Source organism: Mytilus californianus, unplaced genomic scaffold, assembly GCF_021869535.1.
Source record: "Mytilus californianus isolate M0D057914Y unplaced genomic scaffold, xbMytCali1.0.p SCAF_35, whole genome shotgun sequence".
Classification (NCBI taxonomy): Eukaryota; Metazoa; Mollusca; class Bivalvia; order Mytilida; family Mytilidae; genus Mytilus; species Mytilus californianus.
Window position 1 is genome coordinate 1,424,671 of NW_026262685.1, and position 21,022 is coordinate 1,445,692.

At 31.1% G+C, this 21,022-nt stretch overlaps 1 protein-coding gene across 2 annotated transcripts in view; it reads left to right on the forward strand.

Annotated features, from left to right (window-relative positions):
• Positions 1 to 4,187: 4,187 nt before the first annotated feature.
• LOC127736695 (protocadherin-11 X-linked-like) overlaps positions 4,188 to 21,022 on the forward strand; it is a 63,876-nt gene continuing 47,041 nt past the window's right edge. Inside the window, exons 1-2 of one of the 2 annotated variants that reach the window (XM_052247271.1) lie at positions 4,188 to 4,349; positions 15,906 to 15,975. The gene's annotated coding sequence lies outside the window, so the exon portion shown is untranslated. Of the gene's footprint in view, positions 4,350 to 11,234; positions 11,325 to 15,905; positions 15,976 to 21,022 lie in introns of those variants that run through there. The other variant, XM_052247272.1, reaches the window with a different exon arrangement.

A 21,022-nucleotide genomic window follows, 5' to 3' on the forward strand; every position in this document is an offset into this window, starting at 1 on the left:
CCTAACAGGAGGGATTGTTCCTGATATTCATATGATGAAGACATAATCTTTCAATCAGTTTAATTGAGGTCTGGAGCTGGCATGTCAGTAACTGCTAGTAGTCTGTTGTTATTTATGTATTATTGTCATTTTCTTTATTTTCTTTTGTTTCCTATTCTGACATCAGACTCAGACTTCTCTTAAACTGAGTTTTACTGTGCATACTGTTGTACGTTTGTTTTTTCTACATTGGCTAGAGGTATAGGGGGAGGGTTGAGATCTCAAAAAACATGTTTAACCCTGCCGCATTTGGCGCCTGTCCCAAGTCAGGAGCCTCTGGCCTTTGTTAGTCTTGTATCATTTTTAATTTTAGTTTCTTGTGTATAATTTGGAGTTTAGTATGACATCCATTATCACTGAACTAGTATACATATTTGTTTAGGGGCCAGCTGAAGGACGCCTCCGGGTGCGGGAGTTTCTCGCTGCATTGCATGAAGACCCATTGGTGGCCTTCGGCTGTTGTCTGCTCTATGGTCGGGTTGTTGTCTCTTTGACACATTCCCCATTTCCATTCTCAATTTTATTTTTAAATTTTATACTATAAAATATCATTCCTTATTATAGTGGTAAATGTACAGGTAGATTATTATTGAAAGCCTATGATAATTTCAATGTATTTTAATATTTTAACAGGATTTTTTAAATTTTTATGAACATTTAGTTTGGAAGATGGTTAAGGACAATTTTAATTTTAATTATAAATAATTTCAAAAAAAGCAATTAAGAATAAGTTAAAATGAGGGTCTGTCCGGATAACTGGAAACAATTTTGTTCCCCTCTCTGTTTGAGCTACAAAATAACAATTTTGTGACAAGCCTGCTTTAACATCTGATTTATAGTTTCCTTGTTTCCACCTGTAATCTACAAAAAACAAAGTTACATTGTATATTCTGTTTACATGCAAATGTAGCAGAAAATTTACCAAGCCTGCTTAACTTGGTAATTTATGATTTCCTTATTTAATAAGTAGTTATAGGTTTTACAAAACTGCATTGCACCCTGTTAAACAGCTTTATAATAAGTACTTTGCTAAACAGACAGTTTTATACCTACCAACCACATCATAAACAAATTATAGGTTTATATATCAGGTAAATTTGTTTTGTGGCCAGGTAGGGATGTTAAAACCCTAGTTAAATATGTTTTATTACCCAAATCAGATCTAACTTTATCTGAGATAGATAAGTATATCAGTGGATCGACTGTAACTGATAGGTCTTTATAAAGTCTGTGTAACTTATACTTCCCAAGTCTACTTAATTAACTTGTATTGGCTGGACTGGTCAGTACAACTGAAGATTTAGGTTTAATTGACATGGAAAGAAAAAATGTTTTGAACTTACATTCTATTTTTATAAAAAAATATTTCTTTTTTTTTTTTAGTTTGTTGTGGGATATCCAAACATAATTAAATTAAGGAAATGAGATGTGTCTTTTACATTGTTAAGTAGCTTTCTTAATTAAATTTATCTGCCATGTAGGTTGAAGAAGTGTCCATATTTCACCGGGAGGAAGAAGCTGTCTGTAATTTTAAAGTCATTTTAAAAGATACTAGTATTTAGATTTTCCATAAACACCATCAATATGTTTGTGTTTTGGTTGATTAGACAATTTGTGCTTTATTTACAGTGTTTGATCAAATTCAATCTTTAGTGATGTCAGGCTGTCCTGTGTTGGGATGCAGGTAACTTAGATTACAGGCAGTGCTTTCCCCCCAATGATATTTGTCCTTACATATGTCCATTTGTATATTGTAGAAACCATCTGTAGAGTTACAGTACTGCATCCTGTATTCATTAGAGATAGTTCAGTCTGCTTGGTTATTGGTTGTCCATTGTGAAGGTCAGTGGATGGTTCTTGGTTGTCCAATGTGAAGGTCAGTGGATGGTTATTGGTTGTCCAATGTGAAGGTCAGTGGATGTTGGTTATTGGTTGTCCAATGTGAAGGTCAGTGGATAGTTCTTGGTTGTCCAATGTGAAGGTCAGTGGATGGTTCTTGGTTGTCCAATGTGAAGGTCAGTGGATGTTGGTTATTGGTTGTCCAATGTGAAGGTCAGTGGATGTTGGTTATTGGTTGTCCAATGTGAAGGTCAGTGGATGGTTATTGGTTGTCCAATGTGAAGGTCAGTGGATGGTTCTTGGTATTTTTTCAGAAGCGAAAGAACTCTGGGTAATTTTATTGTTTTATCACCAAAAGAAAAGAATATTATGTCAATGGTTGAATTTACATTGTTTAGGACCTTTTTTTTCCCATCATAAAGTTTTGGTGTATGCTTTTGAAAATATTACCCAGAATGCATTAGATTCTGAAATGGTGAATTGTGTAGTCCATTTATAATATTTTAAAATCTTTAGAAATTAATAACTTGATGAAACTAGATCTTTGTATTAAACTTTTTGTACTTGAACACATTGTTTGATTTGAAAACTTCTTTTAACAAAATGCATTATGGCAGGTCTTAGCTTTCTGTGACCATTTTAGTAGTAGAAGTTTTCTTCATAAGAATCATGGGTTTATATATGTTCTATATTATATGTAGTATCTCTCTATAAAATTCATGTTGTTTATAGAACTGTTACAGTTAAAAGTACATGTTTATTCAACACCTACTTCAAATAACACATTTCTTTTAAACATTTTCAAAGTAAGCTGAATCCAGTACAAGAAGACCATTGAAATTTCAAAAATATTTTGACAAATTTTGTAATAATGATTAAAGTTGGGTGTAATGTCTATATCATGATGTCTGCAAATTTCATTAAGTTAAAAAAAAATAACATTAAACCTTTGATGAGGAACATGTTCTTAGGAGACCTTTGAAAAAAGTTTTTCCTGTGTTTATATGATAAGGAAAACAAACTTATGCTTGTTTAAGTTAATGTATAAACATTGAGTTATTTATGTGAGGTTGTAATGAATTACTGTGTTACTTAATGAAACTTTTCTGGAAACTTTGAAGTATGGAAATTAGTCGATAAGTTCATTAATGTGATAATTAAGTGATTTAGCATTATAAATTAATGAGAACTATTTAGAAGAAATTTGTGAAAACAAGCATTATGAGTTATCCCTGGAATTAAAATAGTTGTGATTATAACACTTTATTTTTACCTCTTCATCTACAAGAAGCATGATGAGCTGGATAGTCATTGTTTGTTGGAAAAAAGGGGGGTATGATTTATTCCAGAATATTTGAAGTAAAGATACAATTCACAGGGTCAATGAGGAATGAAATACAATATATTTTTTAAATACTTGTACACTTATTGCTGATCTTGAATTTTCATCTACTGCATATACAAGTCACAGACACACTAAAGACCTGAGGTTTGGAATCCATTTTTTTTTCTGGCATCTCACTTTAAACAGGAAATTAATATAAATTGGAACAATTTTGAACAATAGAAAATCATGTTAGTTTCTGTACTATATACGTCTATGAGAAACGAACCAAACTAAGAAGGACTAAATTCATTTGGTTAGCATAGAAGTACATATAAAACTAACCCCCTTGACCATGCATGACCAACCCTCCTTAAGTCAGGTTAGTTTCATAATAACTTATTACTAAATATTCAAGAGTCCAAAATTATCTCAAATATATAGTATCTTGCTTTTAGATGATTATGTTATAAGACCTTTCCGAAATATTTAATTATTTCTAATACTTCCTCTACAAAAATTGAAATTTCTATTTCATTTTTAAAGAAAATTAATATACCTTAAATTTATGCTTTGTTTTACTAGGATCAAATTATCCATCTTTCTAGTCCACACATATAATTTGTAGATTATCTAAAATTTTGAGTTTGGGTTGCTGTCTCATTGACATATATCCCACTTCTCTTTTTACACATATGTAAATGATCGTATAAAAAAAGTTTCATTGAATATCAGATAAATTTTGTAAAGAAAAATAATAAAGATGTTTAAATATTTCAACTACTTGGTTGTAAGCAATCTAGATTAAATGATAACAATTGTCTTTGTTTTCACTGCATCTTCAATAAAACAGATTTATTGTAAAAAGTCCTGATTTATCTCCATTCCCCAAGACACTGAAACAGATATCACAGATAAGGCAGATCTCATTAATATTCATTAGATCACATGACCCAGGTGAAAAATTGTTCAACTATGACAAATGTATTAGAAAATCATAGTAAAAGATAGTGATAAGTTTGTTTTTAGTTGACTCTCGGAAAAATTGTTTGATGAATGACTGATTTTGAAGGATTTGGAAAAAAAGTTTTAATCAATATTCAAAAATTTTTGTGCCAATAGGATTTTTCTCATATTTCGAATTCATGTGAGTATTAAGCTTTTTTTTTTAAGACGAGACTTCATTTTATATTCAAGTTCAAAATAGACTGAAAGTTTTAATTTAAATAAATATTTTGATTAAAATGTTTGAAATTTTAATTAAAGTGCCTTAAAGAAATTATATTTTGTACATGATAGGTCAATTAATTTTAACAATTTGGACTTAAGATTTTTAAAATAAAAAATGAAATGGTATTATTATATAAAATACTTATTTAATGTTACTTGCATTTGAGAAGACATTTAAAAAAATTGTTAAATTTGGATAGAAAAATAAAGTTGCAATTTTGGGAAATCTGCTGCAATTGGAGACTAGGGACATAGTTTTTCCATTACTTAGGAGCTGTAATGATTTTTACCATTATCATATTGTCCTTCCTGTTACTTTGATCAATAGGACTGCAGAAATCCCAAACAGTTTCCTTAACATTGAATATCAAAAGTGAAAGCTTGAGACGTTGTGTCTCACAAACCTTAAAATAACACAAAATTCAGAAAATTCTAAGGAATGTGTAGTGCTAAATCAATTATGGTATAATTTACTGTTTTTGAAATAAACAAATTAACTACTAATTACATCTAAGACAAATATGGCACCTGTGGTCTATCTTTCTATATAAAAATGACAGGCAAATGTTTTATATCAATCAGATCTAAAATAAACAGAGAAGTTTAGGTGTTTGATTGATACAGCAGTCTTGCTAGTATAAACAGCATAGTTTTCATGGCTGATTATTAGATTTTTACAGCCATTTGATTAGACTAGATTGAATTTTGATGTCTATTTAATGGGTAGACTTCCTCTCAACAGTGACAGATGTATCATGTTCTCTTCCTCAAGCTTTTAATCCACCTCATATCAAGTTAGATATTATTTCTTATTGTCACCTGGTCAGCTAATTATCCAGATATCTCCATTGCCAGGACTTTGAAGACTTTGGACAACCAATTTTAATACTGTTTTACTGTTTTAAAGTGTTTTTTTTTGTGCTGTTTCGTAAGACTAGAGTGGAGTGGAAATCTTGAAATTTACTTTATTATCCATATAAAGCTTTAGGTATACAGTTGACCATTTTCAATGGAGTAAAAATAAAAACACCTGACAATGCAAGTTTAAAAACAATACATATTTCTTGAATATACCCCAAAATCCTTATGTACTGAAATACTCAGTTTGTATTTTTTATAAATTCTGGTATATACAGTGTGTTCCTCAGATTCCAGTAGCAGGTTGAATAACTGTCTTCTTGGCTGTTTTGTCCATTTAAACTGTCTTTGATAAGTTTATGAAAAATTTGTAAGCAATGCACACACAATTTTTTTTTAATCATTAAATTCATAGAAATCCCTGTTTTTAATAACGTTATTTCAAATATCTTGCATAAGATGAATAAAATATGATCCACAAATCGGCTTTAATGTTGACAACTACCAATTCATTTTGTCAGCTGATTTTTGTAGATTTCAAGACATAATGTAACTAAAGCAACCTTTCTTCTATACAAATGTTATCAAATTTTAATGCAAATTAAATTAGGGTAAAAAATCCAGTTGATGACAGAAGAAATGTTTTTATGGTGGGAAATACCAGAAAATTTTACTAATCAAATAATAGTTTAACTTTGTGCCTAAAAGCAATGGAAAAAATACTGTCCGTTTTCATTACTGTCAATATAACGTACAAGAACACTTTGATTGGTAAGGGAAGCCGATTTATTTTGTAGGATTATGGGCTGTGAAATTATTCATATAATGACTTAATGAAAATTGATTTGTATCAGTGATTTTAATCCATGAATCTGGTTATATCCAAAGATTAGGATACTGATGAAGATGTAATTAGTCCCCACAATGCTTATATGATGAAAAAGTGACATTTTAGATTTAATACAACAAATGTTAAAGGAATATGTCTAATAGGATCTTCAGTTACAGAAATATTTGTTTGTCAGATATAGAATAAAAATATCTAAGAATACAATAGTTGAAATGCAATATGAATGTACTTATAAATTTTGCATTTTTCATGCTATAAGCAGATATTTAATTACCGGTACTAGAAAATGTTTCCAAAAAAAATGCATTTTATATTCATTCTGTTTTGTTAGGTTCTTTTTTCACAGATTAGTTTTCAAATTTTTATTATGTTTAATAAAAGGAGGTGTGGGAATGAGATATAGCAACCCAAGGACAGCCATACCAGTTTGAAATTGTCTCATATATAATAATCTTGAATTCAATTATAGTGACATTTATAGCAATATGTAAATCCTGTTATGTAAGACTTGGTTTTACTTTTTTTTCCTATTGAATGCCAAGTCATGAGTCTAGGTGGAAGTCTATATAACATTTTCACATATCAACATTTTAAAAAACGATGTATTTAATTCAATAACTGAATCTGATACATGTACTACAACTGTAAACATGTATGGATAGAACTGGCTATTTATAAAATTAAGGTCACAAGAAGTATTGGAATTCTTGTTCAAAAATCAATTATTTCAAGATACCATGATGATTATTGCTTTAAAGTAAAAGTGTTTCCAAAATTCCTTGCAAAATTCCTTGTAAAACCAGGTTTAATCCACCATTTTCTACATAAGGAAATACCAAGTCAGGAATATGACAGTAATATTTTCCATTTGTTTGATGTGCTTGAGCTTTGCCATTTGATAAGGGACTTTCCATTTTGAATTTTCCTTGGAGTTCGGTATTTTTGTTATTTTACTTTTTGCAATGAAAAAGAAACATTTAAGGCAAAAATAGACCTGTTTAAAAAAAAATGCAATTATATTTTGTTTAATAGTAATATGTACACAGTTATATGTCTCTATGTTAGTGGTGTTTCTATTTAGTTATAATCAGTTTATTTCTGGTCGAAATCACTACTTGCAAATGTCATAACATTTTGAAAAAACAAAAAAAATGAAAATTTGAAATAATGAAAATAAAATGTGGTCTCATATTTTATGACTAACATTGTGCAAGATCTGCTCCCATTCTGTTCAAGCCTTGTAATTCATCACATTAGGATTTTATTGTCAACTTTGTTGACAGGCTTTAATTATTCAGAAAATGAGCTGTCTTTTCTTTCACCAGTTTTCCGCTGTGGTGCAAATTTGTGATGTAATACTTGGCACTGTCTGACATTTATTAAATTATTCAATTAAAAACTCCACATTATTGATAAACTTTTTAATCATTTTTCAATTTAATTTAATTAATTTTTCAAAGGTTAAAGTGGTCCATTTAAGGATATTTATGTAGGACATTTAACAGGGTACAGTGTGTATAAATCATGGTAAATGTACGAGTTCTCCTTTCAACACAAAATAATCAATCAATTTTGTAGTTTATTATAGGTGAATGAGCCTCTTTAACTAGTCTCTTCAAACTGAAGCCAGGGACAAGGGTGGTCGATATTATGTGGGACACTTTTATTATTCACTTTTACGATGTTTATATCAGTACTTTTTAGTTTGATATTGTAACTGTTCATCTTAGTTTCAATGGAAAATATTTGGTTGTTTTTTGTCGAAGACAGTCTCTTTAAAAGAGCTAGCACAACTGCTTTTTAAAGTCAAAGTAAGAAGTGAGCAACCTCCATCTGGGAGAATTTATTACCAGTGTAAAGGTCACAAATGATAAAATACCAATGGAGAGTTTATTACTCACACCTCAGTGTTACACGTTCCTTTTATTTACTCTGACAGGGTTTTAGGTTCAACAATCCAGATTTATATGGAGTTAATCTGAATGTTTTTTGAGGGTTGGTGAATAAGTTCTGTGGAACATTGGGATGTTTTTGGTCGGGGTTTAGAGAAGGGCTTGGGAAATAGCTTTGCTAGCTGGCTTGTTTGTTCTGGTTAACAAGAGCTAAGGTTCCACAGCTAGTTAACAATCTGTTCAATCGATCATCCCTCTCAGCTATGTGTTTTTATATATTGGATTTATTTTAAAAAAGAGTATGCCAAAGGCCACGTAAAACATATTATCGCAGTCTATGTGTTTATTAACAGTTCTGGTTGTTATTATGAAAATGCAGTGGTTGATCAATCCTTTTTTTTCTAATTATTTGTATAACAAATAAATGAAATTTCAATTTGTTTTGTTTCATTATTCAGAGGTGATAAAAGGCTTTGTTATTTTTAGAATACATTTTGGTGATGCATGCAAATAAAGAAATCATATTTCCTCCTCCCTCTGGACTAGATAAATATAAAGTGTTTACCAAAAGGAAAAGTTACATTTATTCAGATACTTATCTTAGTAAAAAGTCTGTTGATTGGAATTTGTGTACAAAATATAACCATATGGGTTTGTGATTTTCTTGAAGACACATGTGTCAGAATGCACCCATATGTTTGAGGAATTATCTTTACAAGATAATCTAACATTAAACATATCATGTATTTTTATCTTTACTCAAATTACCTTATCTTATAATCTAATACTGATCTAAAGAAATCCTCCTTTTACTAATTTAGATAGCTAATTGGCCAAAACATTTCATTTTCACTCTTTGTCCTCTTTGAAATTGAAACCACTATCATTGAGGGTTTGAAGATTGCAGTAAACTTTTTGTGAGAAAAAACTAAACATATTTTATAGAACTATTGAAAAGGTCGAACTTGTAGAAATTTGCAAACAAATACAGCATCACTGATATATTCATTGAAAGGACAAGATTATATAGGGCCTTCTTTGACCTAATTTTTCCCTGAAATTTGTACAATTAATTTTAGTAGAGATAAAGCAAAAACTAAACAAACAGATAGTTAGAAGCCATTACGTCACAATATATGTAATCAGAGGTAGGCTACATGTGTTATATAAAAATGTAAAGAATTTGGTCCATAAATGTCAATCGTTCCTTAGCCAAGATTGCATGCAAGAAACAGCTAAATAATGTTCCAAAGTATTTGTTTAAACACCAACACCTTTTATTAATATTTAAGTGGCTCTTAAATGTGCTTGATATTTCCCATTCACAGATATATTTGTCAAAATTTATGGCATCTTTTAGCATCATAAATTCTCTGTGAATCTGATTTAAAAGATGTGTTAAAATTAGTAATCCATCATTTCAAGGCAGAATTCACATGATTTTATAATACTTGACCTAAAAAGGTGTCTTTATGCAACCTCTCTTACTAACAGTGATAGAGAGTTGTTTCCCTTGATTGTATCAAAAAGAGGTAAAACTAAAAGCATGAATTAAAAAAATAAAAATAAAAACTTGCTGCTGGATACTATACCAACACTAAATCCAAAATAAGAAAGGAAACCAATTATGTTTCTCTAGATGTCTTTTGGTTATTTGTTTCATTGGGTTGCTGTCTCATATCTATCTTTCATATTCTTCATTGCCACCACTGTAAAAGTGAACACATGTATGAGAACCAATCTGTTTGACCTTGTTTGATGATATCACAATATCAAAGGAAACTAACAAAAGTCTCTAATTAAAGAACATGTATCTTCCTATGTCATCATTGTCTTTAAATCTGTATGATAAGGAACTGATATTATCTATAAGTATTAACAGAGTCTAGTTTCACTTCTCATTCATATCTACTTTCATTTTCATTGATCAGCTGTTTGATTCTGATGATTTGTTAATTAGCATGAATAATTACCACATGGTTGTTAATTTATCAAACAATTTAATCATGAATAATTTCCATCTCACTTAATGTTTATATATAACATTTGTAAATTTTGATATCAATAGAATAAGATGTGGAATTTATCATAATGTCAATGAGACAGCAGCTCAATGATGCAAACAAGAAAAAAAGACTTCCAGGATAAATTTCATGATTTGACCTCATCTAGTGACCTCTACGATCTTCGTGCACACCTCATGGTACTCTCAGCATATAGGTGCAATAAAATTATAGTTATATTGATCAAAACTATTTAGTAATTATAATCTTTTGAACTACAAATTTGGTAAAAACAAAAATTGAATGCTTTCAACAATTCTATTTAATAATTTCTGACAAAATGTGACACAGATTTCCATGGTTATGACATGTGTTGCTAGAAATGTCCCCCCTGATCTTTTACATGAATGGTCTATCTGCATGTATAATATCAATACCTAGAGATGGCTTTTCTGTTAATAATTATTGGCTGAGCCTGTTATAACAGTAACACACTAGTAGTAGTACCAGTTATTGGCAAAGTCATAAAATTGATAAACTTTTCTCTATTAAATGAATTGTGTATACTCATTTATTGATTACATAATCATTCTACAGTTACCTAATATTGACAGTAGATCATCAGATATTTTATACCTTTGGAAATTTGTAAATTCAATGCATCAGTCATTCAATCAATGTAGATATGCATCATCATAGTTTTACTACTGCACTATTTACAGTCTGACTGGAGGTCAACGGGAATCATTTTACAGTTCAGCTAGCTTTAAAACCTATCTTTATATCACAGATGCATTGAATTCTATCAAACTCAACCTTTTCTATCGTTCTTTTATCATATGACATGCTACGGGTCAGCATCGCTCTCGGATCATGTCCAGAATTTAAATAAACCTATACATTGAATATAAGATTGTATTAAGACATAGTTTAAAGGATATTAGATGGACTATCAGATTAAGATCAGAACATATATAAGATGATGATCAGCAATCGATCCAAATTACAGAATTTAAAACCTGGCACACGGTACTACCGTATTAATAGAATATATATTTCGGTTAAGTTCCAAAGACTTGTAGATTGATAAGATTATCAGTATATGATATCGGAGTGATATTACATCCAAAGGTGTTCCGGGTGATTGGAGATTATTTACGATAACAAAAACAGACTCAAATAACATTTGTATTTTTGTAAACTTTTGCATATAACAAATGCAGGTCTGTGCTGGTGGGGACTTTTTCGTGATATTCTGATAAAAGTTGGGAATCTGTTTCAATTGCCAGGTGAGCTCAGATTTTCTTCAGCTTTTGTTTTGATAACAAAGTTTCCCAACCATTACCTATGAATACATTGAAAGATAAAAAATAATTCACCAAAGTGATGCAGCACCTGTTTAGAACTTTTAAAAATTCTTACAATTAAAAAATAACATGGTAGGCAATTCAAAATATCCTATGGTAGGGAATACTCAATTTATCTATTATTGGAGACAGCCATCATCCAGTACTGGCTATTGATGTTAAAATAGGGTATGCATAAGAATTTTTCCTAACATTTGCTAAAAGGGTAGAAAGGAGAATTAACTTTCTACTTGCTCCTGAGTATACCCGGCCCATAACATTGATCTATGACTCATTTCAAAATATGATATGAATATTAAAAAATAGAGAAAAAAGCTATAGATATGATGCAAATGAGACATTAACGGATGATAGTCATGCTTGCAGGGTGACATTAAAAAAATTTCGTCTCCCTATTGGCAAGATTGTCATACATCACTTAAGTAACTCATAATTATCAATTTTATTAATGAGGTAATTCAATTATTCATTATTTTACACGGTAACGACCTTCAAAAGCAATGGATCCTTTAGAATCATATTGAAAATCAATTAAATTTAACATGAAACTTTATTTTCAACATACCTCTGAAAGAAAGGAATAGAAATAATAACAGTCTGTTGTTAATTGGTATTATGTAGAACTCATTACAATATTATGTAATAACATTGTTTATTGCCTGTAAAGTCATGATTATTGATAGACATATTTGTATTAATTATGAAGCAAGGAATTCATATTTAGAAATTAATATTCTTGAATTTTATTAATAGTTATACATTGATGACAACTATTATGTATCTGCATTGCACAAAGTGTTTACTTTTACAGCTAGATAGGAAGTATGTAAAAGTTTATCTGGCTTTAGTCTGAGGACCTATGTAAAGCATAATATGAAAGTTTAATCTTAGAAGCTATAATGTAAAGCATAATATGAAAGTTATGTCTGAGGAGCTATGTAAAGCATAATATGAAAGTTTAGTCTGAGGAGCTATAATGTAAAGCATAATATTAAAGTTTTGTCTGAGGAGCTATGTAAAGCATAATATGAAAGTTTTGTCTGAGGAGCTATGTAAAGCATAATATGAAAGTTTAGTCTGAGGAGCTATAATGTAAAGCATAATATGAAAGTTATATCTGAGGAGCTATGTAAAGCATAATATGAAAGTTTAGTCTGAGGAGCTATGTAAAGCATAATATGAAAGTTTAGTCTGCGGAGCTATAATGTAAAGCATAATATGAAAGTTATATCTGAGGAGCTATGTAAAGCGTAATATGAAAGTTTTGTCTGAGGAGCTATGTAAAGCATAATATGAAAGTTTAGTCTGAGGAGCTATGTAAAGCATAATATGAAAGTTTTGTCTGAGGAGCTATGTAAAGCATAATATGAAAGTTTAGTCTGAGGAGCTATGTAAAGCATAATATGAAAGTTTTGTCTGAGGAGCTATGTAAAGCATAATATGAAAGTTTTGTCTGAGGAGCTATGTAAAGCATAATGTGAAAGTTTTGTCTGAGGAGCTATGTAAAGCATAATATGAAAGTTTTGTCTGAGGAGCTATGTAAAGCATAATATGAAAGTTTTCCTCTCCTTAGTTGGCTCCTATTTTGCAGGAAAAATTAAGCTCTTAATAAGCAACAAGATGTAAAAAATTGCAATGTTACACAATCTTCTGGTTACCGGGTAAATTACTGCACTTTTCTTGTATCCCTGGTACTTTCGACTGGAGAACCGTCGTACACAAGCATCGCACAAGTTGGCTCTCCGAGGTGGGTGGGGAGCAAGAAGGTGAACTGTGGTTTATTTTTATCAATAGTAACGCTTAAGTCGACGCTAGGGGCCGTCTTGACCTTGTTGTAGGGTATGAATGATTCGTTCATTGTTGAAGACCCTACATCAACTGTCAAGATGAAGAACAGGAATAAAAGCCCTGTTCATTGATAATTTTCTATGTTTTCTATGTATTGTGTGCGATTTTGTCCCATGTACATTTACTCCATCAGAGGTCGACTTAACAAAATTTAAAAGTATGGCCAATAGGGCCAGTTAGAGCGTAAATTTACTGGCCCAACTCAAATAAAATTTGCCCTAATAATACTATCTATGTGAAAATATAGTCAAATGTATGGCCAATGGGGCCAGTAGTTTTTATGTTCAACTGACCCTATCGAAATTCTACTGGCCTAGAGCCAGCGAGCCAGTGCTTAAGTCGACCCCTGCTCCATATCCTTTCATTTTCTATTTAAACTGTAAAGTGGTCTATTTTCACAAAGTACATATTTCAAAACTTAAGTCAAACCAGTATTTAATACTTTCACATATTTTTTGTCCAGATTTCTAATTTTCCTTTATGATTAGATTTAGGTAGGGTGATTTTTTGGGCACTTTATCTTAGTTGTGATAGTAACTAAATGAACACATTGTGACAATTTTTGACATTCTAGTATTTGTGCTGGTTGGTTGCTGCCTTATTAACCAACACCTCATATCTCCTTTTATTCATAGTATATGTCAATAATAAACTACAAATTCTACTTTTTTTCTGAATTACTGGTCAAATTAACTGAATGAACAGGTGCTTGATGACAAGTGTTTCTAATGACACCTTAGGGAACTGTAACCTCCCAGTAGCTAGGATATAATGATATTTATCACTAATATTAGATTAATTTGTATTATACTGAGAATTATGGAGGTAATATTCCAGTAATTAGCTGATTACTTGATCATAGATACTATTTAATCCTATTAAAGTCCTAAGTCAAACATTGTCATCTAGCTGTCATATATTTTTGGACCTGATACTGGTCAGGTATGTTCAATCAAAGATTTGTATAGGAAAACTTAAACAGATCCTTGGTTCAATGTTTTAAAAGTATCAGAGCTCTCCGTCAGGTATAAAACCAAATGACAGGTATAAGGGGTCCAATCAGTTCCTAAGAAATCATGACAAATATAGTCACATTGAGAATTCTGAATAAGTGAAAAATATGTATGAGCTTTAAGCTCGTTTAAAGTGAAGAGATTTTTGACTAGTTTATAGTCGTCTAATTGCTGTTTGCTTTTAATAGAATGTCCCAAGAAGAGATTTTGGGTGGGAACAGTAAAATACATTCACAACAACATTGTTATAATGCAAGTTCTGTTTTAACTTGGACTCAATACATATCTATTGGTCCCAGATTTTATGAAATGCACATTCTAACTAACTATATCCTGTGGGATCATGTATGTTGTGAACTATATTGTATGACAGTTATGTTCCTGACACTGGTGATTCATCTGATATTTATCTACTTAAGGGTAAAACAAAAACAGAATTGAAAAGGCATTTTAAATGTTACTTCAATAAAGTGGACTTGTTTCCATATAAGACCTAGTCCATACTGTTTCAAGCTTTGACATCCTTATAGTGTAATACATGTGGTCACTTTATACCCCTTCCTCATTGATGAGAAAATGGTTGTGAATTGAATTTAATTATCAGTTCAAAATGACATTGATTTCAATACATGTATAGGAAAAGATGTTCAACATAGGAGTAGATATAATTTTGACATGGCGTTTCTCTTCGACAAATGAATTTTGAATGTGACCTCTTGGTATCTTGGTATCTTCCGCATTTTTTTCAACTTTTTTAACTTGAATGATTTGTGCTATGGTCATTCTAAGGATTCAATGTCTGTTATCAAAACACTGATATTAACATTACTTTTGAATTTTTATGGTTAATACTCAGACTTTAAGGAAATAAGTAATAAATTTTAAATGTACTCTCAGTCAATATTCCTCGTCAGGAAAATGCATTTATTCAACCACAAATCATTAGAAATAAATCTTTTATGACTTATTATGAAAATGTAATGTATTTTATCAATAATTTTAATTGATTTTTGTAAAGTAAGAATTGAATAAGAATTGTATAAAATTTCTAATCCTCAACTTGGATCTTTGTATAATATTGCTTAAAATCTTCAGGATTAATGGCAATGATTTACAAAAGTTTAACTTATGAAAATCTAGTGATTTTTCCTAATCTTATAATTAGATGATGTTAAAGTGTACATATATTTCAAGTAAATTTTAGCCAACAAGTAACCATGTTTCTAGTCTAGCTTATTAAACGAGAAGCTGTAATAGCCAGATATGTGGATATATATGTAAAAAAAAAGGTTAATTGTCAAATGAATGGTTATATGGCCAAATTGACTTGGTTCTAAAATTAACTTTATATTTATATATTTTTCAAAAGCCTAAATGTTGTTTTTTTTGTTAGAATAATTCATAAAGTTTTAAAACAGAACGTTTCAAATTTCATATTGACTATTGTCAATGACGCACACAAGTGTGGTCATTATATTTCAGCAGTCACCAAAAACGTTTAACTTGACTGACCCTAAAGTAAATAGTGAAAGTGTTCAATTGTCTTACCTTATACAAAGACAATAGAAATTGAAATGAAATTGTTAAGCATGAAATATGTCTTTATATTTAATTGTTAACTAATGGACTGTGTAATTTTCAGGTCTGAACAAATTTGGCATGGCATGATGAGGCAGACAGTACAAGAACAAAAGAGCTATAACTTATAGAAGGTAGGGCAATTATTAAAAATATTATACAGAAATTATCAATGATGAAATTTTCAAATAAATTATTTTTGCTACCATTTTGTGCATACATTTTGGCTATAAGCATTCCTATTGAAGGATTTTCAAGGAAAGCTTGGAATGCAGCAAATTAATGTAAATAACTTGCAGACCTGGAAAATCATTTTCAACTTTTGCATTTCTTGATATAGATCCCAATTGACTGTTGGGTGTAAAATAGTTTATGCAACAAGAAATTTATTGCATGGTCCTTTTCATAGATTAATAGACATAGGTGAATTGGATCCTATGCTTATTTCAAAATATATGTGGTCACAGTGCTAGTGGATTTTGCAGCAAGCTTTTTTTCTAGTATCTATAAGTAACTTGAAAGGTTTTACATTGTTATAATCATATGGACTAAATCAATACGAATTCCTGTAATTTCTTATGAAATTAATACATTGTCAGTATACCCTTATAACATTTAAAGTCAGAATGGATTTATAAAGTGACCACCATAAAACCTGTCATACTCAGGACGTTTAGTTAATGAGGTTTCTCCCTTAGCATGAGGGTAGGATATAAATGCCAGTAAATTTTGGAACTTAAGTCTATTGGCAGATAGGTACTATGTTGTCTTAAGACATTTGATTTGACATTTTAGGAAGAGTAATATGAACCTCTGGGTGGGTGCAAATGTGGAGACAATATATTTACCATTATCATCTATAATCTTTATTATTTTGTTCATGGGTTATCAGACATACCAACTGGTAAATTTGTATTTGATACAGAATGACAGATTAATGGTATAGTTTATAATTTTCATGAGGTTTTATGAGTTTGAGATGTGTGCTAGTGAGATTGTCTCCCCCTGGCCTTAATGGATAGAAAGAGAAAATACAGAATTGTAGATACTGGTTTTTATTGCTCATAAATGTTAGGATTAAAAACACACCATATTACTGTCTGAAGATAAATCTGCATCTAATAAGAGAAATTCTGATTTCTGGTCATTGTAATTGGCAGATATAAAATACACATAAAACTTTTTATGATGAACCTGGGAAGTAAATTTCTTTTGTGTTTGTTTCTCCAGTCCTTGACAACCATGATGTGAAGAGAGTTGGAATCCATATTATCAAAGTTGTTATAAACCTGATGCATTTTTATACGACCGCAAAAATTGAAAATTTTTTGGTCGTATATTGGTATGACGTTGGCGTCGTCGTCGTCGTCGTCGTCGTCGTCGTTGTCGTCGTCGTCGTCGTCGTCGTCGTCGTCGTCGTCGTCGTCGTCCGGCGTCGTCCGAAGACACATTGGTTTTCGCACTCTAACTTTAGTTTAAGTGAATGGATCTCCATAAAATTTTACCATAAGGTTCAATACCACGAAAGGAAGGTTGGGATTGATTTTGGGGGTTATGGTACCAACAGTTAAGGAATTAGGGGCCAAAAGGGGCCAAAAATAAGCATTTTTGTAACTTCCAGACAATAACTTGTGTGTAAGTGTATGGATCTCTCTGACATTGTACCACAAGGTTCCATATCACAAAGGGAAGGCTGTAATTGATTTTGGGGGTAATTGCCTCAAAATTTTAGGAATTAGGGGCCAAAAAAGGGGCAAAAAACAAGCATTTTTCTAGTTTCATGACAATAACTTGTGTGTAAGTGTTTGGATATTTCTGAAATTGTACTATAAGGTTCCATATCACAAAGGGAAAGCTGGAATTGAGTTTGGGGGTAATTGCCCTAAACGTTTAGGAATTGGGGGCCAAAAAGGGGCCAAAAATAAGCATTTTTCTAGTTTCCAGACAATAACTTGTGTTCAAGTGTATGGATCTCTCTGAAATTGTACTGCAAGGTACCATACCACAAAGGGAAGGCTGGGATTGAGTTTGGGGGTGATGAATCATAAGGGGGTTCAAAAAATTTGGGGGGGGGATTTTTTTTTTTTCTTTTATTTTCTTTTTTTCCTTTTTTTTTTCTTTTAAAATTTTCCATTTTAAGTTGGTTATTTCTGATTTATATTTAAAAGCAAATAATAATGATATGGTAGGAGATACACACCAAACAGGATGTGTAATTTATTATATAATAAGTATTGTGCAATAGCAAGAAATTTTCAATTCCACAGTATTGCACAATAGCAAGAAATCTTCAATTGCACAGTATTGCGCAATAGCAAGAAATCTTCAATTGCACAGTATTGCGCAATAGCAAGAAATATCCAATAGCACAATATTGCGCAATAGCAAGAAATTGTCAATTGTACAGTATTGCGCAATAGCAAGCAATATTCAATTGCACAGTATTGTGCAAAAGAAGATACTTCGTATAAATTGCTTATTTCTTGATCAATTTCAATGGGGTTTTATTCTTGAATTCTTGGGGTTCTTTAATATGCTGAATCTAACCGTGTATTAAGTTTTTGGATTTTGGGCCCCGTTTTTAAATTGGTCCACATTGAGGTGCAAAGGGTCCAAAATTTAACTTTGTTTGATTTCATCAAAAATTGAATTATTGGGGTTCTTTGATATGCCGAATCTAACCGTGTATTTAGATTCTTAATTTTTGGTTCCGTTTTCAAATTGGTCTACATTAAGGTCCAAAGGGTCCAAAATTAAACTTAGTTTGATTTTAACAAAAATTGAATTTTTAGGGTTCTTTGATATGCTGAATCTAAACATGTATATAGATTTTTGATTATGGGCCCAGTTTTCAAGTTGGTCCAAATCGGGGTCCAAAATTAAACTTTGTTTGATTTCAACAAAAATTGAATATATGGGGTTCTTTGATATGCTGAATCTAACCATGTATTTAGATTTTTGATTTTTGGGCCCCCTTATCAACTTTGTCCACATTGAGGTCAAAAGGGTCTAAAATAAAACTTTGTTTGATTTCATCAAAAATTGAATTCTTGGGGTTCTTTGATATGCTGAATCTAACCATGTATTTAGATTTTGGATATTGGACCATAATAGGTGAATGTCCAATTTAAAATTTTTAAGTTCTTAGACCACATTCATTCTGTGTCAGAAACCTATGCTGTGTCAAATATTTAATCACAATCCAAATTCAGAGCTGTATCAAGCTTGAATGTTGTGTCCATACTTGCCCCAACTGTTCAGGGTTCGACCTCTGCGGTCGTATCAAGCTGCGCCCTGCGGAGCATTTTATTAATCCAAAGAATCTGCTTTCTGTATCCATTATCCCAAAATTTCATTAAATTAGGCTAAGAGAGGGTTTAGGCAAACAGCTAATGAAAACTCTTGATCATAAAAGTTTTTATTGCTAATGCACTTTTTGTACAAAAGAAAGATGCAAAATTGCAGGTCTTTAAAATTGTATCTGTCTTAAAACAAGTCAAATAGCTATCAATTATAGATGGTAAAATAGAGGAATCTTCTACAAAAGGGAGCATATTGCTATCAGCTCTTTAAAAGGACAATAGAGGGAAATTTAATTGAGATTCCAATTCTAAAATTAATTCCATTTAAAAGTAAATTATGCTCATTTGTATTTAAATTCAGAGTTTGACTATCAACAAAAATGAATGAGCCTCACTTATAAAAAAATTTGTAAGGGTTCCGCGGAACCCAGTGTCTTGCCTACTTTTGATGTTAATCGCAGGCTCAACAAAATTGAGGAAAAAAATTAATAAAAATATTCCTCTCTATACTATCTTTTGATTGTAAGTAGCTTCTGTCCAAGTTTGGTAAAAATCCAGGATAATTTATGAATCTAATAAATGTTTTAAAAACTTAAACTGCAGAATGTATGTAATGTTGACTGGAAGAAAAACTAAGTCCATTTATAAGTAAAATATGGAAAAAATGGAACAAAATTTTATCAGAATTTCCTTCTAGATACTATCTTATGATCATAAACAAGCTTCTTTCCAAGTTTGGTAGAAATCCAGGTTAGTTTAAGAAAGTTATTAAAATTTCAAAAACTTTAACCACAGAGTGAATGTAATGTTTCCTGGCAGAAAAACTAAGTCCACTTATAAGTAAAATACGGAAAAAATGGAATTTTTTTTTTACAAAATTTACTTCTGGATACTATCTTATGATCATAAACAAGCTTCTTTCCAAGTTTGGTAGAAATCCATGATAGTTTAAGAAAGTTATTAAAATTTCAAAAACTTTAACCACAGAGTGAATGTAATGTTTCCTGGCAGAAAAACTAAGTCCACTTATAAGTAAAATACAGAAAAAATGGAATTTTTTTTTACAAAATTTACTTTTGAATATAATCTTATGATCATAAACAAGCTTCTGTCCATGTTTGGTAGAAATCCAGGATAGTTTAAGAAAGTTATTAAAATTTCAAAAACTTTAACCACAGAGTGAATGTAATGTTTCCTGGCAGAAAAACTAAGTCCACTTATAAGTAAAATACGGAAAAAATGGAATTTTTTTTTTACAAAATTTACTTTTGAATATAATCTTATGATCATAAACAAGCTTCTGTCCAAGTTTGGTAGAAATCCAGGATAGTTTAAGAAAGTTATTAAAATTTCAAAAACTTTAACCACAGAGTGAATATTTGTGGACGCCGCCGACGACGACGACGCCGACGCCGACGGAATGTAGGATCGCTATGTCTCGCTTTTTCGACAAAAGTCGAAGGCTCGACAAAAATGAAGAAGATGTGATATGAATGCTAAATGCACACTATAATATCAGTCAGTAGGTAGACAATGCATAAGTACAGATTTATTCTAGCTTTCTACAGCTTTTTACTGACGCCATCAGGAGTTGGTTGACCATTATGGAATATCCGTTTCACAGATGATAGCGGATATGTTCCAAATGTCGTAACTACAATCCCGTCCCCTTTTCCCGAATGTGACCTACCGAATTAGACTTATTACTGGGTTTGTACTAACATGAGCAACACGATGGGTTACACATGTGGAGCAGGATCTGCTTACCCTTCCAGAGCACCTGAGATCACCCCCAGGTTTTGGTGGGGTTCGTGTTGCTCAGGCTTTAGTTTTCTATGTTGTGTTTTGTGTACTATTGTTTGTCTGTTTGTCTTTTTCT